This window comes from Mustela nivalis, assembly GCF_964662115.1.
Source record: "Mustela nivalis genome assembly, chromosome: 7".
NCBI classification, from domain to species: Eukaryota; Metazoa; Chordata; class Mammalia; order Carnivora; family Mustelidae; genus Mustela; species Mustela nivalis.
The window spans coordinates 18,266,601-18,288,346 of record NC_139026.1 but is presented as its reverse complement, the minus strand read 5'-3'; the positions used below and the strand labels follow the sequence as shown (position 1 = coordinate 18,288,346).

Sequence of the window (21,746 nt, the reverse complement as noted above, 5' to 3'; positions counted from 1 at the left end):
GACAGAATATTTTTATCACATCAATTATTTTATTTATGTATTTATTCATCAAAAATATGCCATATGTAAGTGTAAAATGCTATCTCATTATAGATATAATTTGCATTTTCCTGAGAAATAATGATATTGAATTTTTTTTCAAGTGCTTATTTGCCATTGATATTTTTTCTGTAGTGAAGTCTTGGTCCAAATTGTTTGTTTACCTTACCTATTTTCAAATTGTGTAGGGGTGGCATTATTTTTCTTATTTTGCAGCTTTGAGAATTAATCTCAGAATTAATTTGTTGAACAAATTTTGACATGCTGCACTTTCATTTTAATTTAATTCAAATAATTTCTAATTCATTATTTTACTTTCATTTTTGACTTGTAGGTTATTTAGACATGTGTTGTTATTTTCCATGTTTGCGGATCTTTAGATCCCTTTTTAAAAATTTTAATTTAATTAGTTAATTAATTTTATTTATTTTAATTATGTTTAGTTAGCCACTGTATAGTACATTGTTAGTTTTTGATGAAATGTTCAAGGATCTCTTTCTTCTATGGATTTCTAGTTTCATTATTATGTTTAGAGAATATTCTTTATCTTATTTAATCCTTTTAAATTAGTTACTCTATGGCTCAGAAAATGGTCTTTGTGAATGTCTATGTTTATTTGAAGAGTGTGTATTCTGCTGTCGTTAGGTAGAATATTCTTTTTTTTTTAAAGATTTTATTTATTTATTTGAGGGAGAGAGCACAAACAGGACAGTGAGAGAACAGACTCCCTGCTGCGCAGGGAGCCCAGTGCAGGGCCAGTCTCAGGACACTGAGATCATGACCTGAGCCAAAGGTAGAGGCTTAACTGAGTGAGCCACCCAGGTACTCCAAGCTCTAGTATTTTCTTTCTTGGCATCCTATTTGTTTTCTTCATAGCATTCCTTAAATAGATGTTTGTTTATTTGTTTTTTGAGTTTCTCCCTTACTAGAATGTGAGCTTTATGAGGGTTAATTTAGCGCTCTATCACAATGGCTAGAGTGTAGTCAGTACTCAATAGAATTAGGTTTCTTTTCCACCTCAGTTTGTCTTCATTCTAACATATATCAAAGACAAGGGCGCCCCTTTTCTAATTTATATTTGTGGACTAAGAATTGAAATATGTGACATTTAAATGATGAAAAGCAGATTTCAGTCTGGTAAGTCAGGAGAGACTGGTTATGACCTCAAGAAGTCCTGGCTACCCTTAACTCCACGGTGGTCCAGCTGCGAGATGCTGTAAAAACCACTAGCCTTCTCTGGACTTTTGTTGTCTTGTTTGTACAATAATACATTTAAATCTATTAAAGGAGGCTAGAAATTAAACAGATTACTTATAATCACACAATTAAACAAACATCAGAATACAAAGCAGAATAAAAGTACAAATACAAAATGAAAATATAAGTGTTTAGAAATTTATCTCAATGCAAAGTGAGTTTATGAAATAATAATATATTGCCTGGAATTCATGTCTAAATTATTGCCTTGTGCTAGAGGAGACAAAAATGCTTTTTTCCATAGTTTACAAAATACCGTAAGAGAAAAATCTGAACTTATAAAGTTGATGGGGTACTGGTTTTTAAAGTGATTTATAACCAGATACAATTATTAACCTATGTCATTAAATATATTTAAAATACCTTATTGTGAAGATTTTATCTATGCAATGCTTTATAAGAACACATCTAGAGAGGCATTCCCAACTTATGCATGTTTGAAGAATCAGAGCATCCCATGAACATAGCCCTGAACTCTGAAAACTTTAAAAATATAAAATACTATTCAAAAAAGAATTCTGAACTATATTTTTGAAGAGATATCTCCTTGTGGTTAAGGATTCTAAACTTTAAATCATCTTATTTCAACTTTGCTTATTTTTTTGACCTATATGCATTATTTTCTTCTCTTTCAAGCCTGACTCATATTTTTCACAGTTTATTTTTGCAAACAGACCATTGACTCAAAGCACTACATTTACTGATAACAGTGGATTCTTCTGAATCTCTTTATACCCTAATTGATAAAATGTCCCTTTGGTATAGAGTGCAATGCAGTTTGCTCAGGGTAGGCATGAAGAAATCAGGATATCTGTCTTTATTCAGTTTCCTGGCCATTACACTTCATTTGGAAATAAGTCTCCTACAAGTAGTTAAATCTTTTCCTGGGGAACAACTCTTCCTTTATGTTTTCTCTTTTCTTTCTCTCTCTCTCTTTCTTTCTTTCTTTCTTTCCCTTCTCCTCCTCCTCCTCCTCCTCCTCCTCCTCCTCCTCCTCCTCCTCCTCCTCCTCCTCCTCCTCCTCCTCCTCCTTCTTCTTCTTCTTCTTCTTCTTCTTCTTCTTCTTCTTCTTCTTCTTCTTCTTCTTCTTCTTCTTCTTCTCATTCTTCCTCTTCCTCCTCCTCCTCCCCTTCTTCTTCTTATCCTCCTCTTCCCCCTCTTCCTCCTGTCCTCCTCCCCCTTCCCTCCCCGGCCTTCTCCTTTTCCTCCTTCTCCTCCTCCTCCTTCTTCTTCTCTCTCTCTCTCTTTTCTTTTTTTTTAATTACATCATGCACATAGTTTGACATGAGATCTTGAAGGCAATGGTTTCCTGTGGCAATGGTGACTTCCCTGTCACAGGAAGGGTTTAGTTGGGTATAGATGCATAGCCATTTGGAACCATTCTTCCATTCAAGAATAAATATTTATTAAAATACTTCCTTTGCTGGAACTGAGATACTCACTAGGAGTTCAAAGGTAGAACTGCGTGGGGTGCCTGTGTGGTGCAGTTGGTTAAGCATCCAACTCTTGGTTTCTGCTCAGGTTTTGATCTCAGGGTCTTGATATCCAGTGTTGCTCAGTGTGGAGTATGCTTAAGATGTTCTCCCTCTCCCTCTGTCCCTCCCCACTGTGTGCTCTCTTTCTCAAGTAAGTAAGTACATCTTAAAAGAAAAAAGAAAGTCATGCTCTTAAAAAGGGTCCATTTTAGGTGTCAGACATACAGCTTTAAATCAAGTGCTGATTATTCTAAGGGAAAATAGAGAGTTCAACTATCTACCTATTACATGGTCTAGAAGACCTTTAAAAACACTGAGTAATTTCTGAGAGTCTAAAAAGTCCCCTGCAAGCTTTCTAGAAGGATTATTAAAGAACAAAAGTGAGAATGGTCTTTAAACCTAGACAAACCTGGACTAGAAATCGGACTATACCACCTCTTAGCTTTGTGAATCTTGGGCAAGTCCCTAAACTTTCTGAAGCTCAGTTAGTTTTTTTTTTTTTAATGTCTTTAAAAAAAGAATATTTTGAAGAGGACTAAATGGGATAATACATATAAATCCCCAGGACCAAATAGGTATGGTAGAGTGGAGGCATGTTTAATAAAATTGGAGATCGGATTTAAGCAGATACTTCAGGGTCTTCTTTTTTACTCTTTAGAGAGAGAGAGAGAGTTGGGAAGATGTATTAGGAAGGATGTTTTATATTAAAGAAGCAAAAGGGAAGAAAGATGTGAAGATCTAGGGGAACACTACAGTGAACTGTGACAGGCAATAAACTGTACAGCCTGAACCAGCTCTGAAGGCAGTGAAGCTCAAGCAAGAGAATCTTGTATGTACACAAAGAAGATCCCGACATTCAGTACATTCATCCAAGTGTACGTGCCTGATGACAATTTTAAAACCGCTCTCTGTTCGCAGCCTCAGAGAACCTGTAAAAGTTAATCTCAGTAGTCTTTCTTTTGGAGAGAAAATTAAAAAAAAAATACTTTATTGCTTTATTTATTATTTCTCACTAATGAAAGAACAGTACATTCCTGACCTAGTCTTAACTGGTTAGCAGCTAGCTCTCTGTGAGGCATTTTAGTAATAGTAATGAGTTTTGGGAGCACCTGGGTGGCTCAGTCAGTTAAGCATCTGCCTTTGGTTCAGATCATGATCCCAGGGTCCTAAGATCCAGCCTTTCATCCAGCTACCTGCTCATTGGGGAGTCTGTTTCTCCCTCTCCCTTTGCCCCACCTCCTGCTTGTGCTCTCTCTCCTCCCCTCTCCCTCTCTCTCAAATAAATAAATAAATAATCTTTTAAAAAATAACCCACTTTGTAGCATTGTAAGTTGCAAATGTTTTTACATGGGTGATCTCATCTTTGTCATTCCCATTTTACAGATAAGGAAATTGAGTTTCAGAAATTACTTGTCTGAAGTCATGTATTTGATATGTGTTAAAGTAGAGATGAACTCTGCTCTTTCCCATCATACTGCACATAAATGGTCCATGCCTCAGATTAGATCAGAATTTTCAATGAAATAAAATTAAAATTGGATTAATATCTGTCATTCTATTTTATATCAGTCTTAAATATGATTATATAATCTTATAAAAGATCATTTAATTTACCCCTGCTGATCAATTTCTATTCTCAGTTTTTATGTTCTACAAATATGATATTACTGAAAACTTATGGAATTTCATGAGCTAATGAGATTGGACAAACAACCCACTCAAAACACACATATGAATGCCCCTAGGCACTTATTTAAATATAAGAACTGTATCAATAATTAATTTAAGCAACTAATATTTGCTTATTATATTATTAGTAAGTTACTTTCAAGTACTCCAAAACAAATGGTTTGATATAAATTAATTCATACCATAGGGATGATCAGTTATAGAAATGTAGTGGCAACACAGCTCTAGGGAGGGACAAAGTTCTGATTTGTATCGTTTGCTGATTTCTGTTGTGCAATTATTCCTACCATAGCCAGTTTCAAGCAACAGTGTGAGGTCACAGAATGCAGTGTTGGAAGAGATATACGCAACTGACTCACAGCTAGTATAAACCAGCTCTAATACACCCCTGTGACCTTACAATTGTCTACTCAGGGCTCCAGATCCAAAACACTGCTGCTATTTAAATCTGCACCAGAGGGTTCAGTGATGAGTGCAAGGGAGGTTGGACATAATTTCTAGGGTGTAAGTGAATGATGGTGTGCAAGCATATATCAGACTAAAAGAAGATTACATAGGCATCTCTGTCCTTGAAGGAACAAAATTGAATGATACAACAAAACCCAGAAGCCTAACATCTTTAGTATATGTTCTAGGTCGAGAATTTTGATTCTGTGCTTCCCTATTTAATCAAATCTGTGTCACCTGATCTAATTAGAAGTTTTCCTAATTTTTGTATTCAACTCTTATTGTAAAGCTTATTGGTATGCCTAAAAGGTAGAGAGCAGAGACTTCCTCAAGTCCATTGGAATAGTCTGTATGGCTATTTTGAAACTTGTCTGCTAATAAATATTTCTATGTGGCAAAATTTGGTCCAATATTTACTTTCACTACACTTACCACCTAGTGGTGAGGTAGGGGAAGAAGTCATAGCTTCTACTTGTCTTTTATATTGCCAAATATTGAGGCAATCAGTATTTACCAAAAGAATCTGTAGGGCCAGCTTGGCATATATCAATTTTCATTATCACTGAATAGGTACTATGTTTGGGGCATTGTAGCATGATAAAGTCCTGTCTACAGAGAGCTTTAAGGTTGACTATATCATGAATCATTTCAAAATGCAATGTAACCATTTGTATTTGTAAAGAGTGAAAACAAATTGGATGCCAACATCACACATGCCAGCAAAGAATGGTTTATTCATAATATGGGGTTGTAGTCAAGGTGAATATACAGATCCCTTCACTTTCTTATAAGATAACAAGGGCTTAAACAAAAGGTAATGCAAGTGTGTAGGTAATATTTAACTCTAGTCATTATGTGGCACCTTGGTGTAATGGGTTTAAAATATGGCCTCCAAATTTCTGACCCTCCTTCCGTCCAGATGTGGGAGGTCTGTATCCCTTCTCCTTGAGTCATTATGGATTATGATTGCTTGACCATTACAACATGACAGAAATATTGTTGGGCCAGTTTCTTAAATATGAGTTTGGGAACTGGCACTAGATCTGGTAAGATACAGGACCAGGTTTTAACAAATTGCTTACAACCTTTGTAGAGTGAGGGAAAAGGCTCACTCTAATAAGGAGATACGTACTAGAGGAATATAAAAACGTGACCCCCCCACACTACCCAATAACCAAACAATGTATAGTCTTTTGCACCAGTGAGCATTCTATCAGCCATGACTACTTGGAAAGGACTGGGCTCTGAATAGAAAACTCTGAGGGAACTAGATCTAAGGCTTGATGGTCTGTGCACCATGTGTTGGGGTTAGGAGATGTCAATAGGACATCAATAAGAGCCCATCGATCTGAAAAGATTAAACTCAAGTCCTGATTACGATTCCCTTCTGTGTGTTTCACTCACAGCCTTTCTCATTTCGGTGGAATGGAAACTCCATTCTTATTGTTGGTCAGGCCAAATCACCATAGATGACTCTTCTTCCTCTCACATGCCCTGTCTGATCCCTAAGGAAAACCTGTTGATTCTACTTTTTAAAATACATCCAGAGTGGACAAAATAGATCCATTATCACTGTCTCCACCCTTGTGCACACATCCACTGTCTCTCACCTGGACTGTTGAAGTAGTTTCCTATTGGCTTTCAGCTCCTACCTTTGACACCCTACCTCCTCTCCATTCTATTGTTTAACACAGAAACTGGAGTAAGTCTGTTGAAAAGTCCAGTGGATGTTGAGGTGTAGATTGACAAGCAATAAATGCACAAATTTAAAATGTAAAATTTAAGAACTTTTGATACACTTATACACCCATGAAACCATTGCCATAATCAAAATAATAAACATATCCATCATCCCTACAAATTCCCTGTTGTCTTTAGTAAGGCTTCCTTTTCACCCTCATCTACCCCAGGCCCCAGACAACTATTGAGCTAGTTGTTTTCTGTTACTACAGATTAGATTATATTTTCCATAATTTTATATAAATAGAATTATAGAGTATATATATTTTTCTGGCTTCTTCCACTCAACATAATTATTTTGAGATATAGCTATGTATTAATTGTTCATTTGTTTAAGCTGCTAAAGAGTATACCGTTGTATGGTTATGCATTCACCTGTTGATGGATATTTGGTATGTTTTATCTTTTGGCTCTTATAAATAAATCTGCTATGAATGTTCATGCATAAATTCTTGTATGATGCTATGATTTCATTTTTCTTAAGTAAATACGTAAAATGGAATGGCTGAGTCATATGGTAGTTTTGTGTTTAACACCTACAGAAGAATTTCCAAAGTGGTTGCACCATTTTATGTTCCCACCACCACCTTGTGACAGTTCCTCTAAAACCTCACCAACATTTTGAAAGACCATTTAAAAAAATTTTAGCCATTCTAATAAGTATGTGGTTGTACCTCATTGTGGTTTAAATTTGCATTTTTCTAACACTAGTGGTGTGAAAATCTTCTCATATCTGCCATCTGTATATCTTCTTTGGTGAATGTCTGTCCAAATTTCTCAACCATTTTTTTATTATTGAGTTTCAAGAAGTTTTTAAAAATATATTCATGATAGAATTTCTTTATTGGGTATATAATTTATAAATATTTTCTCTCAATGGCTTATATTTTCATTCTGTTAATGTTTACTATTTTTTTAAAGAGTTTTAACACATGTGAATTATTTTACAAACTGTTTTATGCTTAAAGAGGAGGATAGGTGGATCTGAGAAGAAAAAAGTAATAGCTAAACAATTCAATGGTTTGACATTGAATGCCTTTTGTATGATTTTATTTATTTGGCATGTATTGAGTAACCTTTCTTTATAAAGCATTGTAGTATAAATAAGCATTATGATAAGTAATGTTTAAACTTGAATTCTGGGCCCCAAACAAACTTTTAGAAACACTTTCCAGTTTAGGGGCACCTGGGTGGCTCGTTCAGCTAAGCGTCTCTCTCTTGGTTTCTGCTCATGTCATGGTCTCAGGGTCGTGAGATGGTGTCCTGAGTCAGACTCCACACTCAGTGGGGAGTCTGCTTGGGATTCTCTCCCTTTGCCCCTCCCCAACTCTCTCACTCTCAAATAAATCTTAAAAAAAAAAAAAAAAAAAGAAGAGTCTCCAGTTTAAAGAAGACCTTATTCTCATGATTCTCACTGTATTATGTCTGGTATGAAGACATAATAAACACCCATGCACTCTATCCGTATTTCTTTGCCTATATTGTCATCTGTATCTATAACTATTTTTATTTCTAAATATGTATGAATGACTTGCAAAAAAAAATCCAACTTGCATTCATATTCAACTCATATCTTTGGTCAGACATAACCATTGGGAACACAGTTATGAACTCAGAAGTAAACTAAGTGATAACATAACATATATCACGATACTCGTGTACTTTTAGTCCACAGTAAGAACACAGATCTTTTCTTAGGCCCTTATTCAGACAATTATTTATAGAGCAAGATAGATTATAACCAGTGAGGCCACGCTGACAGTATGTGGAATAATACTTTACAATTGTGGGAGGAGAGAGAGAGAGAAAATACACCTCCAACAACCACAATGCACAGAAGTCTTATTTTATATAGCTACAGAAAGCCTTATAAGCACGAATTCTCCAGAGGACTTATAATAATTTATTTCCAAAATGGTTGAAATAAATTAGAACTTCTTAAAAGGAATAACGTTTTGAAGAACATATAATCAAATCATTGATAATATAAAAGGATTTATGTTATGAAAGGACCTGAGGCTGTATAAAAATTGTAAGACTTACAAAAGAATGGTGTCAGAAATGGAGCTAAGGTAGAGAGTTTATCTTGAAAATGCTTCCCCTTTAAGTATTCTAAGTATGGAATAGAAAGATACAGTTAATTGGAAGAGAGAAACTAATACTCAGTGAATGGGTTTCTGCGTGGTGGCAGTAATTGAAAAGAGTTATTTCCATGTAACTAATTACTAAGCCTCATAATATCAAAATTTTATCAAACATTTGGAATATTGGACCTAGAGAATTAAGAACAGGTAGGATCTGAAGGAAAGAAGTTTATTTCCTCTGTTGGAGCTTTTTAATGCTTAAGAGCTTAACTTTAGAAACAGCCTAATCGAGGTCTGAGTCATAGCATGATCTCTGTGTTGGTTTCTGGAAACCCTAGGGTTCTCATCTGCAAAATGGAGCTAGAAATCTCTATCTCACGGGATAATGGTGGAGATAGACATGGAAGGCAGGCAAAAGGCTTAGTACAATACCTGGTCCAAGGTTTCAGACACTCAATAAATATGAAATATTACAATTATCATTCTTGATTCCTTAGACAGAAATTTGAAAGCAAAGAGACACTGGAAAATTCAAGCAAAGAGCATCAGCTGTTGGTCCCATAATTTGGGATTGAGGACTGAAATCAGAGTGTTTTGTTTTGTTTTTTTGTTTGTTTGTTTGTTTTTTCTGTGTTGAAATCAGGTTTTGTTTTCATCTGCTTTTGTTTTTTTGATTTTAGTACAAAACTTGAGGAAACCTCCCAAATAACTGACCGCTTTTTGAGGGTGTCCCTAAATGCTTTGTGGGCTCAACCTTGGTTGCTGCCATTATTCTACCTACTCCAGACAAGGATGTCCCTGAGGTTAACTTTTTTTCACAACTATACCCAGGTTGAAGACAGAGTTAAAGTATGCCCCAGGTCGCATAGCTCATTCTCTGTTCAAGAATCTTCCCTAATCCCCGGTGCCATTTGGGAATGGTTTCAAAGGCATTCCAACAGCAGAATCATGCCAGTGCACTGGTTATCAATTATTTTTTTGATCCTTTAGCAAATCCTCAAACTGATTTTTCTACCCTCCTGGGACACAAATCACAAAGCTGACCTTAACCGCTTTGGCATCCCCCTCCATTCCCAAGGCACACAAAAGAGCAATGCGGGGCTAGTGATTTACTGTTTTCCCACACAGGTCATCCTCTAGCCCAGACAGATAGAGAAGATCTGTCTTTAATGAGAGAAATGTACCATTACTTGGTCATAAATTCAACTTAATGGTAATTTTAGTAGGGCAGCTTGCCCAGGCTTTGTAGAAACACAAATCAAAAATCCCAAATTCCAGGCATATCCTCCTAGAAACTCTTTTGGCAACTCCATTCCCTTTGCTTTTTAAGGAACTCCATTTCCCTAGTTATAGTCCCTAGTTGCTTAGGGTAGATTTGCACAAAGTCTAGAATCACTGTGGCAGCAGAGAGGGGAGAGGGTGGCATGCTGCTCAAATTATTTTTGCCAAGCATTAGGCCCTGACTTCTGTCGTCAAGGAGGCACAAATGAACTGACACACAGATTCTGTATACAGCCCAGGAAAAGTAGTTTGCAGTGAGTATTCACACAACTCTGTCTAAGGAAAGGTTTTATTTTGTTCAAATCTTTATATTCTTGACCAGTTCTAAACCAACTAATAGTAGTCCTTACCAGGCTTAGATTGCAGAACAAGTTTTTATCCCCAGAGTTGACTTAATTTGAGTTGCTCGGTTAGAAGTGTACATAGAGCACTGGGTATGGTGCAAAAACAAAGAATTCTGTTACGCTGAAAAGAAATTAAAAAAAAAAAAAGATATTGAGAGAAGTTGGTACTTATATATTGAGAATGCTGCTCTCCCAACCCCCACTGTTTTGGAACTACAGGGAGGGTGGAAACGGGAGTGAGAGAGCAGTGGAAGCTGGAGAATGAGTCAATGGGGTACAAAGGAGAGAGGACGACCTCTCCTATGTGTGCAGGTGTGACCTTGGCCGCTGTGGAAGGGCAGGAAGCTGAGAAAGTTGGGCATTGTTCTCTTGAGTGGCCCTGCTCTCCCTTATCTGTCTCAGAGTTGGTTGTGGGGGAAAATTGTTGTCAGTATACCACAATATCTTCTTTTTTGGTGTAACTAAGATTTAGGTGAACCTCAACTCAAGGTAATATTGGAGAGAAAATGGGGAAATATTTGGGGAAACAAAAACTCTTAAAAAACAGAAAAACATATTGATCCAATGATTAATAGAAAAGTTATTGCTTTATTTTCTATAGCTGAACATTTTTTAAAGTACTTCTGTTGAGAAGAATGCCCAAAACTGATTGTTGTTTTTTGGGGGAAGAATACCCACTTCAACAGTTGAATACTTACAAGTGTAATTAAATGATTAAATGTGGGGAAAAAAATGTACATAGAACAGGTTCAGGCATAACGGTACCAGACACCTTGCCACACTTATAAGTAGACTTGAATGTATCCTCTTACTTTGTGTCATATCCTGTGCTCACTTCCATTTTAACAACTAGCAGCTCCTTTTGTGCTTAATTCACGTATGCTGCCTTGGACTAAACTATGTCCTCTCAGGTGTAGGATTAATTCTGAGTATGTCTTTCTAGTTTCTAGCTCAGTACCTGCCATGTGACAGATGTGTAGTTAACATTTGTTGAATGAACAGAAGTATGAATAATCATACCTTTCCAGTAAGGGCTGACTTTTAAGTAAGGGAGCCTGGTAAATGGCCATTTCTTTCTATTTTCAGGATGATATACTTGGCTAGGTGAGGCAATGCTATGGATGACAGAGAAAAAAACAGCTGAGGACAACTACCTCCCATACATAGGGTAATTGGAATCTATTAAAAACATTAGTTGGTGAATATGTACAGATGGCCAACATTGCTAAAGCAAGTGTGACAGCTACTGAAGATCATTCAGAGTAACCAGAAATCAAAGAGCTTATAATCTTTTAATCTTTAGTTCTAAGAGCCAATGTACAATGTTATCATAAACTGTTTTTTCCAATAGCAAACTCTATCCAGAGAAAAGACATGAAATTCCAGCTCTTTTCCTCTGATTTGGTATTATAGGTAGGTCTACTGGCACTCCTCTCTTCAGTTGTAGAGAGAAGTTTAATTGGCAGTTTATTTGTGTTGCTATTCATTCATCTAGCATATGGGAGGGTCAGGATTAGAGCAGGGAGGGAGGCCTGGAACACCCATGGGATGTTTGGATCCTTAATTCTCCAGGAAAAGTGATAGAGAGCTTATCATCTGTACACCTTCCATTTACATAATGTTAACTTACATATGGCGATTATAGCTCAGTAAAACTAGATAAAAGGAATTCAGCGATAATGACAAAAATACAGTGGCTCTCAAGCTTAGGCAAACATCAGAATCACCAGGAAGCTTTATTAAGACACAGATTGCTGGGCTCCACCTCCAGAGTTCCCAAGTCAGGGGTTCTGGGTTAGGATTCCAGAAGTTGTATTTCTGAAAAGTTCCCAAGCAGTGCAGATGATACGGGCCAACACCCGCTGATCCGAGGTAAGCCCTGATACTTACCTGATGTCTTTTTCTGCCATTCTCTTGTGCAACCCCATAGGGTGATTCTATTTTTATGGTTTTGTCAGGGTAGCCTGGGGTGAAAGAAAATCAGTTGGAATTATTCTGTAGCTATTTCTTAGTGACCCAGGGCAAGTTTTTAAATGTCAGATATTTTCCTTTTGCCATTTATCCTATGTACTTATGAGCTGCCTCTCCTGCCATTAGTTGGAGGTAAAAACAATGATAGTATCAATGAAAGCAACACATAAATGTACTGTTAGCAAAGACATGTATACATGTGAAGTATTTTACTTATGCCACTGACCTTGTGTAAATAGCTACCTGAAAGGATGAATTTAACATTAGCTCTTGGATTCTTTATTCTTTCGTTCATCTGCTCTAATTAGGAAAATAATTGTAGTTTCAGTCTAAATGGGGAAATATCAGCCAGGTCTTTCTGTCTTCTAGATAGTTCCTGTAGTCCAGCCAAACTATCTGGTTTTCTGATTAGACAGTTTTTCTAAAGAGAAAAAAAAAATTTTTCCCAACAATCATTTTTAGTTATTTTCCCATCTCATGATGAAAGGCTTATCTAAAAGCTCAAACTTCATTCAGGATTCTTCTGCACTCTTTGTCATCACCCGTCCTTCCCTGACCCAACTCACCCCTCAGACAGCCAGGAATTTAAAAATATGTTGGAAGATTTTAAGAGTGTCTGCAGAGTAGAATTATATTCTTCTGTAATGTAGCATTTGGACACTGAGCAGGAAGATAATACAGTCTGTCTAGCTTTTTGTAATTAGTTTCATGATACTGTTTTAATTATGGCACAACTTAATCACGGACTATGCACAGATTATGCCACATAGTTAAAATAATTATGGGGGTTTGATAAGATAATTCTTTGAATTCATAAAATGCTTCTTTTCCAATGGGCTCCATACTCTAAAAGGAAAGAGAACAAAGGAGGATAGCCAACTGAAGCTAGTATTTGTCATTTTCTACACCTTGCCAGAGCTGGTCAGGAGAATATTATTCATTTATTTCAGGTCATCTTCCAGCTTCCCAAAGCAACATTTTATCCAGTACTCAAAGATTCTGAAGATACTGTGAAATGATACATATCCTGTTTGCAGGTAATACGTAATACAGATTACATACCTAGTAACCGACACAAGCCTGTGTGGATGCATTAGTTCTAAATCCAGTGCTTTATTTACATAACTGATGGCTGCTGTCTTCATAAGCAGTTCTTTACTATCAGAAGAGTGCAGTCTGATCTCAGGTCTTTCTTAGAAGCACTCTACAATTTGTATGGTTTATTGAACATTCATTCGTTCACAATAGTATGCCTCCTCTGTGCCAAGTGCTATTCTAAACCCTAACAGTAAACAAGATAAGCAAAATTCCTACCCTCATGGCACTAATGTAGGGGACATTCCAGACGTAGGGGAACTGACAGTAAACAAGCAATAAAATAATGACTTCAGAAATGATTAGTCCTATGAGTATAATAAATCAGGGTTAGGGAATAGAGAGTGTCTAGAGTGGGGAAATTTTAGATAGATCAGGAAATAACTTTTTAAAAAAGATAGCAGTTGAACAGAGTCCTGATGATGAGAAGAAATTAAACATTTGAAGATGAGAGAAGAAGGAATTTTAGGCAGAAGGAAGAGAAAGTGTAATGGGCTGAATCTATATTGAACTTGGTGGCTCTGGGAACAGCAGACAGAGTAGAGGGGCTGGAGCAGAGTGAGTAAAAGGGAGATATGTTGGGGCTGAGGTAGAGGCAGAGACCAGGTCAGAGCTCTGTGCCCAAGGGCTGCAAATTTGAATTTTAAGCTGATAGTAGGTCTTAGAGGGTTTACATTGCCTGATTTACATTTTTTGATTTTTGATTTCTAATCTGGCTGAAGAAATTAGATTTATGAGCAAGAACTGAGATGGGAAAGATAAAGGATATAAGATATTATTGTTAGATATTTGAATTTGAGATAGGCAGTATACATCCATAGGTCCAAGTGGAAGAGATATATGTGGAGTCCTTCTATATACATATAGTATTTATTATCTAAGCTGGATGCAGGGCAAGTGGAGAAATGAGGTAATACAAAGGAAAAATAGACATCTTTGCTCTATCCTAAAAGAGATTTTTAGGAAAAAATATATTTTTTTAATTTGAGCATAGCTGACACACAATGTTTTATTAGCTTTAGGTGTACAACATAGAGATTCAACAAGTTTAAACATTATTTTATGCTTTTTTATGATACTTGTAATGAGTAATAAGAAGTAACAGAGTATGACTTTAATACATTTTTTATTTATCTGTTTGATAACAAACAGAAAAATTTAGATACTCAAAAAAATCTTATCCTTCAAAGAAGCCATTTGGTAGGGCTAGCCGATTGTCCTAACAATGCTGTCATTTCTTAGAACTTTCCTGTAAAGATTGGGAGCCAATTCTAGTTTGGCTTATGCCACATGAGAAAGTCAACGTAAATTTTCATAAAATTTTATCTCATTTTTTTGGTTTAAAAAATAGAACTGGCTTAAAATTGACCTGCTATTATACTTGTAACATTAAAAAAAAAATAAAACCAAATACTTCACCATAGGGAGATGAGTTGACATCATTGATGATTTTATTTTATTTATTTATTTTAAAGGTTTTATTTATTTTTTTGACAGGTCATAAGTAGGCAGAGAGAGAGAGAGAGAGAGAGAAGCAGGCTCCCTTCTGAACAGAGAGCCCGATGTGGGGCTTGATCCCAGGACTCTCAGATCATGACCTGAGCCAAAGGCAGAGACTTCACCCTCTGGGCCACCTGGGCATGCTTCATTGATGATTTTAAAATGAATTTTCACTTGCTTTGGGGATTTTCTGAATATTTGGATATGTTTTGAGCAATGAGGGCATGAGTGGGCTATGTACACCCTGTGTACTCTGTGGTATATGATAAATTTGTGATAGCTTGGAAGGAAATGCTGTTTTGGGGGTCTGAAGCTTTAATCATTCATGAAAAAAAATGTTTAATCTGCCACATGGCAAGTGGTTTTCTAGGCAGTTAAAAGGCAGTTATGAGCAATTAAAAAATAAGAAAATGTTTATTTTCAGGACTTCATCTTCGGCCCAAAAGATTAGCTTTCAAAAATCTCACTTCTGCAAATGGATCCATTAATCAATTTATTGAAACAAAAAAATTTACATGAAGGAATAACATTTAATTTTACCTTTGTCTTCCCCATCTGGTTTCCTCTTCCTATTATATTTCCAGAAGCCTAACTCTTAACCTCTGATTTTAAGTTTAAAGTAATCTGTGCACATATGCCAGAGATCCCCTTAAGACATGGAACACCTTGTTATTTTCTTTGTCCCTCATTTTGTTACCAGGAGATGTTCATAAATTTCTGAGGTAGGATTCTAATTTATTAATTAATTCATAGTAAGGTGTAAATGACTTAATGCTGATTTACTATGGCCTGAATTTTTATTTTAACAACAGAACAAGATTCAGACCAAAGAAATACATCTGTATTGATGATAAGTAAAGCATTTGCAAGTAGTAAAATGATATATTTCTTGGCTGAGAGCTTTCTCCATGTCTATGAAATCACAGCCTATACAGCTTACTTAAATTGGCAATCATAATTTCTAGGAACAAGAAACTTTCAGTTTCCCCTTGTTGCTACTATTTCTTTTTCTTTTTAAGAAATATTCTGTAGCCCTTCAGTGTCATATAATAAATTGGCAAGCCATCCTCATAGCTTTGCTAGAGCAATGGACCAAATTTTGCCTTGGCCTTTGTTTAGCTGGAAGGTGCCTACCCACTGAACTGGGGCTCTCCACTACCATTCCTCCTTCAGCCTTGTGCAGCATATTATTACAATCAGCTTCACTTGTTCCCAGTTCTTTCAGCATCTGTAGTGGCAGCTGGCGAATCTCCCACTTCATCAGGAAGTGCATTCAAGGGTATCCGGCTAGAAAGCTCCCCCAGCAAGCATTTCTTCATATTACAAAATGAAGAAACAAGGTTTCAGTTGGAGGTATTCATATTTGGGGTCAAGTAAGGTAGAGTAAAGTTGGGGAGATCTTCCATCATCAAAATGTCTTCATCATGGGTGAGACCAAACCAGTAATAATAATAAAAATCTGTTATTTTTTTTCTAATGGACTGGCATTCCTGACCCTGGTTTAATCAGAAAAGGGATGAGCCGAATTATGTGATTGGCACTGCCCTTGTTTGTTTTCTAAATTCTCAAAGAGAATTGTTCTCATACCATGGGTTTCCCTCAAGATATACAGTTCCGATTACTTTGGGTCACTTTTGTGTGGAGTTTTCTGCATTTTGCCTTTGGACACCCATATCTCTCTTTATTCCAGCAGTTAATAGAAAAATTCCATTGTGCCACTTGTGGTTTTGTTCTTCTTCTTTTTTTTTTCTTGAGAAAACAACCTCTATTGTCCTCCACTTGCCTTTACCTGCTGTATTCTGTACTAATGTGTAATTGCTTGTCGGAGAGGTGCTGTTCATGTCAGAAAAATGTTCTGGTTAATTAGAAATTCTAGAGCTACGGTTTCAGAAGTTTAGTTCATGTGAAAATAACTATGGCCCAGAGAACTAACTTGTATATTTTCTCCCTGGGGAAGAGCTTTGGGACAACATCTTTCAAGGTCACTCATTTTTGCCTTTTAATTTTTTAGTATGCTATGCATCTAGTAGTGAGCACTAGAGCCAGAAGTGTTGCCAGCCTTCAACACTCTTTGACAGATATTGAGATAGATGTGTCTCTTAAAGAAATACTAATTGGAGCCTGATATATTTAAGGAAACTAACAATTATTGAGTATTTACTTTGTGCCCGGCAATATGCTAGGAATTTCTACAGGTATTATGTCATAAAGCCTCAATGTTTTGTGTGTGTCTTAGTTGGAATATAGATTTTACTTAGTTTTTTTTTTTTTGAGATTTTACTTATTTATTTGAGATAGAGTGAGCGTGAGAGAGAGAGAGAGAAGGCACAAGCAGGGGAACAGCAGGCAGAGGGAGAAGCAGGCTCTCCACTGAGCCAGGAGCCCAAAGCGGGGCTTGAAACCAGAACTCCAGGATCATGATCTGAACTGAAGGCAGACACTTAACCAACTGGGCTACTCAGTGCCCCTGATTTTACTTAGTTCTTCTTCTTCTTCTTTTTTTAATCTTGTTTTTATTAATTTGGTCTGAAATGTTACCTATGTAGTTTTATACTAGAGGGAAAGTGAATTTGGTGTTCTAAAAGAACAATGGTGGTAGTAAATAATTTGGAATTAGACCTGTTTGTGAAATATATCAACTCAAACAAATTTAAATTACAGTAGGGCTAGTCCATACAACCAGAGTCAAGTGAGTAATTCCAAGAATTTGGTACTCTGGTAGTTATTGAGACTATTCTTCTTCTTTATTCCCCAATAACCCCCCGAGGAATGCCCTGTGTCCTATAACATGTTAGTAAACAATCCTCATAGTTAGACTCTACTTTCCCACATCCTTAACATTAGGTGTGGCCATGTAACTTACTTTGGCCAATGCAGTATGAACAAATTGATGAGTATCACCTTCATGGAGAAGCCTTTAAAGCCAGTGCACAAATCACCATCTTCCTGTTCTTCAGTCATTATGACTAACAGCACTCCAAAGGGGGAGGCTCTGCCAACTGAGTTGTGAGTGAGGATAATACTAAGCCAAATTCACTACTGACCCAATACAGCATAAATGAGAAGTCACTTTGTTCTAAGACATTGAGATTTGGGGATTGTGAATGGAACACGACCTAATAATGTAGGTTTCATCCATCCAGAATGTAGAAACCCCAAAGTCCTTCCTAAATGTATCTGCTTTCCTTATCTGAGTGGTTTAACCAGAGTTTTGAATTGGCTAGCCCCTTGTAATAATGGGATAGTTTAGAGGTTAAGAGGTCTGTGCCATTAGGCTGCCTCTGTTCCTGTACTGATCCTGCTATTTTCTACCTGTAACTTGATGGAGTTACTCCAACTCTGAATCTCAGTTTCCTTATTTGGAAAATCAGACAATTAAAATTCCTACCTTACAAGACTATTGTGAGGTGAAATAAAATATTGTATAATAAACACTCAGCTTGGAGGATACCCTTTTAAGGTCTTAGGAGGGAGGGAAGTGTGGAGTCACTAAAAATAGGCATAAAGTTTCTGTCAAGTAAGATAAATCAGCTCTAGGGTCTGCTGTACAACGTAGTGCATACCATCAATAGGCATATATTGTACAATTAGACATTGCTAAGAGTGAATCTCACTTTAAGTGTTCTTTCTATGATAATTAAAAAATCAGTGTTAGCTATCATTCTATTATCTGATACCATGAGTGAGACTGGCTTTATAGATTTGATCTTCTTATAGCCTAATTGTTTGGGTGAGTGATCCTTAAAGTTCCTCACAGCTTTAAAACTCTGTGCTTGCATGAAATACCTTACTTTCTAGTCCCCTAACTTTACTTAAAGTAGCTTTAGCTGTGGCTTGAATTTTGTGGTACATGAAGGAACAGATGCTAGCAGAGTTTCTGTGGCTTAGGAAGAAATTATCTACCAAAAAATCAATTTATTCTGCTTCAACTTTCTCCTGTTAGTTCACTCCATCATTCTTTGAAGTTGCTCCAGAATTCTATGTAGCTTTCTAGTTGCTTGCTTCTTACTCATTCTGAAATATATTTTTGTTTTTGGCCTTTGACCCTGGACAACATAAACTTTTCTTTTAGTAGACTTGCTTATGTATATAGTAAATAAGTCCAGGAATATGTCGAGGAGACTTCCCCAAGAGATTATGGAGGTTTTTGGTAGTAAGTGTAGCATACTAAGATCTTCTAGAGATACTGAGGAGGAGAGAGGAGAAACATTGTTAGACACATATTGACTTTAATATGAAACCAAAATATTTCATATGCACAAATTTGTAGGAATATTTCTGATTTGCTTTGTATATTTGCCAGTACTCACTCTGGGAAAGAATGCAGTGTCCCCTGAAAAAGTAGTCATCATTGGCTAAAAATGTTTTGTTAAAATAAGAACGTGCAGTCTTTAAGTATTTCAGTAGTGTGTTTGGGACCAATGACTGCTTTGAAATGCAGATGTAGACTGTGAAGCTATGGCCACCACCGCACAAGGAAAACGGCATTGTCTAGGATGGAGGAAAAGGGCAGGACCTGTGTCAGATGTGTGCAGGTAGTGCCAAGTTTATGTGTAGAAAAGATGATGAGAGAGGAGGATGGTTGGGTTCCTGGGACAATAGCCTGAGAGTTTGGGGAACTGGAAAGAGAAGGGGGCAGGAAAAGTGACCCTGGGTGTGGGGGAGGTGAGAAAAACTCAGCAGGAAGAGGGAAGAGATCAGAGAGGATGTAGAATCAAGGCAAGCTGCAGACAAAGCCCTCAGGACCAAAAGCCAGAGAGAATCCCAGTTTGTTTAGTCCAGAGACAGGAAAAAGGACATCCTCTAAAAAGACCTAGGTTAAGGGCTGGAGGGAGAAGATAGATAACAGGAAAGAACCCAGCTTCTCTGGGGACCCAAAGAGCAAAGCCTGCCCCTCCACCTCCCACCCCCTCTGTATCCCTGCCCTTGTAACAAGACAATAGCTTGAATCCGAAAGGTAGAAATGGAACAAACTGCCTGAAAGGAGAGAGAACCTGAGCCCCCCAGCCAGGGGACTGCCAGGGAAGGGCTGGCAGGAAGGCCAGCATACTAATGAAGCCGGCAGTCACAGGACATGCCAGGAAGAGCTTGTCTCATACTTTGAAAGCATTATTTTATTGTAAAGTGAGTGTGTGGAGTGGGAAGCACTGAGCTTGAGTTGAGCTTACCAGCAGCAGGGCATTCAGTTCCAACTCTAGAAGCTCAGAGCCTGCAGTTTCCTCACAGGTGGGAAAGTGCCTTGTCTGGAGTTGATGCCAAACAGGTACTCCTTCCCAGAAGCTGAGTCAGATGTGAGTGGGGGTGGAGAGAGGGAGGAGGAGAGGTACCCTGTGCTGGAAAGCAAGTGCATTGCGGCAATTCCCTCTTTTCTACTGCTCTCCCTCCCCAGTTCTCAGATTAGGTGAGTACTGGGAAACTCAAATTGATAAATCCATCACCCTAAATGGCATTGTATAATTTACTGTAACATTTCCATCATCCAGGCTATATAAAGGGGTCACTGAAAATCCAAAGCAAATACAGGAAGCATTTGGGAAACAACTAATGCTAAACAAATTTCCAGAATCCTCTGTTGATTTGGTGTCTTGAGTCCTTAGCTCTTTTTCCTTTGCAGTCTTAATGGATCCCAGTTGAATCAGATCTGATTTAACCTTAAGGGACTTTGATTCCCCTAGTTCGGGTAACTAGAGCTTTGATTTGCATCTTTTCTTCTGAGGGGTCTCAAATATTTCCTGGGAAGATAGCCTTGGATGCTAGTACCTCGATCTCTGGTTCTCCACTTATTAGCTATATCTTTAGGAAAGTACCTTACTTCTCTGAATTATGTTTCCTTATATATAAAGTGAAGTACTAGCACTACCACAGGGAAGTTCTATGAATAGATTATGTGATATATTTGAAATGTGCCAAGGTGTATAGCATCCAGAAGGCAACCAGTAAATATTTCCCTTTTCTCAGAAGGCTAGACATCTAGTATGTTTTACTGGGGGTTTTGCCCCAGCAAAAAAGCAAGACAGCATGGTGTAAGGGTGTCAGAGGCTGCTCTGAAGAGACAAACTTTCTCCTAAATGGATGAACAAGCATGAGTAAGGGACAATCTCATGGCCGCTTTCACCACCCTCAGCAGTAGAGCTTTTGAGACTAGAGACAAGAACTTTGCAACTAGAGACAAGAGCTTAGGACTGGGTCAGCCACTCCTCCATCAGTACAACAGAGGACTGGGCTTGAGAATAGGTGAAAATGGGTACAAGTACATGAATGTTTTATGTGAGTTATACTTACCTGAGATCAACTTAAAGGAAGTAGGTCTTAGCAAGCCTGAGGATGATATCAAATAGGGTCATTTGCTAAATTTGACCTTTTAGGAACTTGCAAGTCTTTTTTTTTTTTTTTTTTTTTTAAGATTTTATTTATTTATTTGACAGAGAGAAATCACAAGTAAGCAGAGAGGCAGGCAGAGAGAGAGAGGAGGAAGCAGGCTCCCTGCTGAGCAGAGAGCCCGATGCGGGACTCGATCCCAGGACCCTGAGATCATGACCTGAGCCGAAGGCAGCGGCTTAACCACTGAGCCACCCAGGCGCCCCAGGAACTTGCAAGTCTTAACAGGAGATCCAGTTAGGTGTTTCCCCAACCTTCAGCCACATTACCCTAGAACCCAGTGGGGTGATCTCATGATTGCACTAACATTGTATTCCTGTTTTCACCACAGGTTATAAACTAATTTACTAGATGTCACACAAATGTGACCTTAAAGACTTCTATTTTAGCCCTCCACCTGGGAGAGGCTGAGTACCTCTAGCCTGGCTGGGACCTCTCCAGGCCTG

General features: G+C 37.5%; 1 long non-coding RNA gene across 10 annotated transcripts in view; it reads left to right on the top strand.

The window, feature by feature from the left end:
- LOC309868939 overlaps positions 1-21,746 on the top strand; it is a 168,760-nt gene that overhangs the window by 67,397 nt on the left and 79,617 nt on the right. For 2 of the 10 annotated variants that reach the window (XR_014313889.1, XR_014313891.1), the window contains 2 exons: positions 11,443-11,524; positions 13,278-13,364. The exons of 5 other annotated variants lie outside the window; for them this stretch is intronic. This is a non-coding gene — a long non-coding RNA (uncharacterized lncRNA). Of the gene's footprint in view, positions 1-11,442; positions 11,525-12,157; positions 12,229-13,277; positions 13,365-14,919; positions 15,215-21,746 lie in introns of those variants that run through there. 3 more of the 10 variants (XR_014313897.1, XR_014313896.1, XR_014313890.1) reach the window with 3 other exon arrangements.